At 41.9% G+C, this 4,138-nt stretch overlaps 1 long non-coding RNA gene across 1 annotated transcript in view; it reads right to left on the minus strand.

Moving 5' to 3' along the window:
- The window catches only part of LOC110263893, a 19,982-nt gene extending 16,719 nt beyond the window's left edge, over positions 1 to 3,263 (minus strand). Inside the window, exons 1-2 of the long non-coding RNA XR_002349628.1 lie at positions 3,214 to 3,263; positions 2,182 to 2,190 (exon numbers count right to left, since the gene is read on the minus strand). This is a non-coding gene — a long non-coding RNA (uncharacterized LOC110263893). The remainder of the gene's footprint in view (positions 1 to 2,181; positions 2,191 to 3,213) is intronic.

Below are 4,138 nucleotides of genomic sequence, written 5' to 3' on the forward strand. Positions count from 1 at the left end.
GAAAATATAGTCAATTTTTCATTTATTTTATTTTATTTTATTTTATTTTACTTTCGGAATAAAAATATAAATTGTTTGCAATCCGCATCATCTTCCTTTCTCCATCATGGACCTAAGTGGAAATGAACAGTCCAGAAGGACTCTGGGGTCATATACTAACCCCATTACTGCTGCATATGGGAGTAGCATCTGTATACCTCCCATCAAAGCAAGCAGTTTTGAGCTAAATCCTCAGCTCATTGTCATGGTGCAGCAAAATTGCCAGTATTCCGGTCTTCCACAGGAAGAACCTATTGAGTTTCTGGTGCAGTTCTTGCAAATTGCTGACACAGTGCGTGACAAAGAGGTAGATCAGGATGTATACAGGCTGTTACTGTTTCCGTTTGCTGTAAAAGATCAAGCTAAAAGGTGGTTAAATAACCAACCCACAGCAAGCATAAGAACATGGAAACAGTTATCAGACAAATTCCTGAATCAATATTTCCCTCCAAAAAGAATGACACAGCTAAGGCTGGATATCCAAGGCTTTAAACAAGAGAATGATGAATCCTTTTATAATGCCTGGGAGAGGTACAGAGGGATGCTAAGGAAATGTCCCTCTGAAATGTTTTCAGAGTGGGTGCAATTAGACATCTTCTACTATGGGCTTACAGAAAAAGCTCATATATCTTTAGACCACTCAGCTGGTGGATCTATACACGAGAAAAACTATTGAAGAGGCTCAAGAGCTTATTGATATAGTTGCTAGAAATCAGCATCTGTACATAAGTAGTGGGTCCTCCATAAAAGAAGAAGTCAAAGCAGTGTCTACTGAACTTGGTCCTCCAGAACAAGTTGCTGAACTCAATCAACAATTGTGCTTTCTAACAAAACAGCTAGCAGAATTCAAGAAGATGCTACAAGACACTAAAAATGCTAATAAAAATATGGAGGCACAATTAAATCAGACAAAATAGCAGTTATCAAAGCAGATAATAGAAGAGTGCCAGGTAGTTCAATTAAGAAGTGGAAAAATATTAAATACCTCACTTCAGAGCAGCAGAAAGCCAAGGAAAGAACAACTGACAGAGGATGAGCAAAATATCATCCAAAATCCCTCTGAGGACAGTAAGAGCCTAGAGAGGAACAATTCTGGCGTTCAAACGCCAAAAACAGACAAGGAGCTGGCGTTAAACGCCCAATGGAAGCTCAGCTCTGGCGTTCAAACGCCAGAAACAGGTAAGAAGCTGGCGTCCAACGCCAATCAAGCTTCTAACCCTGGCATCCAAACGCCAGTGAGGGATCAGACACACACAAGTGCTGATAGCAACCTCTCTAAAAAGGCTTCTCCAACCATCTCTGTAGAAAATAAATCTACAGCAACTAAGGTTGAGGAATACAAAGCCAAGATACCTTATCCTCAAAAACTCCGCCAGGAGGAGTAGGATAAGCAATTTGTTCGCTTTGCAGACTATCTCAGGACTCTTGAAATAAAGATTCTGTTTGCAGAGGCACTTGAGCAAATACCCTCTTATGCCAAGTTCATGAAAGATATAATGAGTCACAAGAAGGATTGGAGAGAAATTGAAAGAGTTTTCCTCACTGAAGAATGCAGTGCAGTCATTCTGAAAAGCTTCCCAGAAAAGCTTAAAGATCCCGGGAGCTTTATGATACCATGCATATTAGAGGGTAATTTCACCAAGACAGCTTTATGTGATCTTGGGACAAGCATCAACCTAATCCATGCATCCACTATCAGAAAGCTTGGCTTGACTGAAGAGGTCAAACCAACCCGGATCTGTCTTCAACTTGCTGATGGCTCCATTAAATACCCATCAGGCATAATTGAGGACATCATTGTCAAGGTTGGGCCATTTGCCTTCCCTACTGACTTTGTAGTGCTGGAAATGGAGGAGCACAAGAGTACAACTCTCATTCTAGGAAGACCATTCCTAGCAACTGGACGAACCCTCATTGACGTCCAAAAAGGGGAGATAACCCTGAGAGTCAATGAGGATGAGTTTAAGTTGAATGTTGTCAAAGCTATGCAATATCCAGACACATCAGACGACTGCCTGAGCATCGATATTATTGACTCCCTGGTAGAAGAGGTCAATATGACTAAGAGTCTCGAATCAGAGCTAGAGGACATTTTTAAAGATGTTCAGCCTGATCTGGAGGAACCAGAGGAAATAAAAGAACCTCTGAAAACTCCTCAGGAAGAGGAAAAACCTCCTAAAGTAGATCCTTAGGACCAAGAGAAAGCAGCATTCACATGTCCATCTGGAGTATTTGCATGCAGAAGAATGCCTTTTGGTCTGTGCAATGCACCTGCAACCTTTCAGAGGTGCATGCTCTCTATCTTCTCTGATATGGTAGAGAAATTTCTGAAAGTCTTCATGGATGACTTCTCAGTATTTGGAGACTCATTTAGCTCCTGTCTTAACCATCTAGCACTTGTTCTGAAAAGATGCCAAGAGACTAACCTGGTTCTAAATTGGGAAAAATGTCACTTTATGGTGACTGAAGGAATTGTCCTTGGGCATAAAATTTCGAACAAGGGAATAGAGGTAGATCAAGCTAAGGCAGAGGTAATTGAAAAATTACCACCACCCACCAATGTTAAGGCAATCAGAAGCTTTCTGGGGCATGCAGGATTCTATATGAGGTTTATAAAGGATTTTTCAAAAATCGCAAAACCTCTGAGTAATCTGCTAGCTGCTGACACGCCATTTGTGTTTGACACAGAGTGTCTGCAGGCGTTTGAAACCCTGAAAGCTAAGCTGGTCACAGCACCAGTTATTTCTGCACCAGATTGGACATTACCTTTGGAACTAATGTGTGATGCCAGTGACCATGCCATTGGTGCAGTATTGGGACAGAGGCATAACAAGCTTCTGCATGTCATTTATTATGCTAGCCGTGTTTTAAATGATGCCCAGAAAAATTACACAACCACAGAAAAAGAGCTGCTTGCAGTGGTTTATGCCATTGACAAGTTTAGATCATACTTAGTAGGATCAAAAGTGATTGTGTACACTGACCATGCTGCTCTTAAATATCTACTCACAAAGCAGGATTCAAAGCCCAGGCTCATAAGATGGGTGTTGCTTCTGCAAGAGTTGATATAGAAATAAGAGTCAGAAAAGGGACAGAGAATCAAGTAGCTGATCACCTATCCTGGATAGAACCAGTAGCAGGAGCATCCCTCCCTCCTACTGAGATCTCTGAAACCTTTCCGGATGAGCAATTATTTGCTATTCAGGAAGCTCTGTGGTTTGCAGACATTGCAAACTATAAGACACAAGGTTCTCTTTCTGTAACCATGGAGAGGAAGCATGAAAAGCTTCTCTCAATACAGAGTAAAAAAAAACCCCCACATTCAAACTCTAAGTTTGGTGTTGGGAGGCCACAACCAAACTCTAAGTTTGGTGTTGAGAGGCCCCAATCCTGCTCTGATTATCTGTGAGGCTCCATGAGAACTCACTGTCAAGCTATTGACAATAAAGAAGCGCTTATTGGGAGGCAACCCAATTCTTACTTATCGATGTTAATTTTCTGTTTTCCATTTTTATTTTATGTTTTCTTTAGGATGATGATCATGTGGAGTCACAGAAATCAAAGCAAAGTCAAAAACAACATTAAAACAGCTCACCCTGGAGGAAGAGCTTACTGGCATTTAAACGCCAGTAAGAAGCATCAGACTGGCGTTTAACGCCAGAAAGAAGCATCAAGCTGGCGTTAAACACCAGACACAAGCACCAAGTTGGCATTCAACGCCAAGAAAGGGGAAAAGCTGGCGTTTAACGCCAGAAACAAGCAGCAGTCTGGCGTTAAACGCTAGGATTGCACACTAAGGGCGTTTTGCATGCCTCAATGGAGCAGGGATGCTAAGTCCTTGACCCCTCAGGATCTGTGGACCCCACAGGATCCCCACCTACCTCACCATTCTAATTCAAACCATTCCCCTCCCATACCCACCCATTCACACACCTCCTTCTACTCCCTTCTATCTTCTTTTGCTCGAGGACGAGCAAACCTTTTAAGTTTGGTGTGGAAAAAAGCATTGCTTTTTGTTTTTCCATAACCATTTATGGCACCTAAGGCCGGAAAAACCTCTAGAAAGAGGAAAAGGAAGGCAGTTGCTTCCACCTTCCAC

This window comes from Arachis ipaensis, chromosome B06 (assembly GCF_000816755.2).
Source record: "Arachis ipaensis cultivar K30076 chromosome B06, Araip1.1, whole genome shotgun sequence".
Classification (NCBI taxonomy): Eukaryota; Viridiplantae; Streptophyta; class Magnoliopsida; order Fabales; family Fabaceae; genus Arachis; species Arachis ipaensis.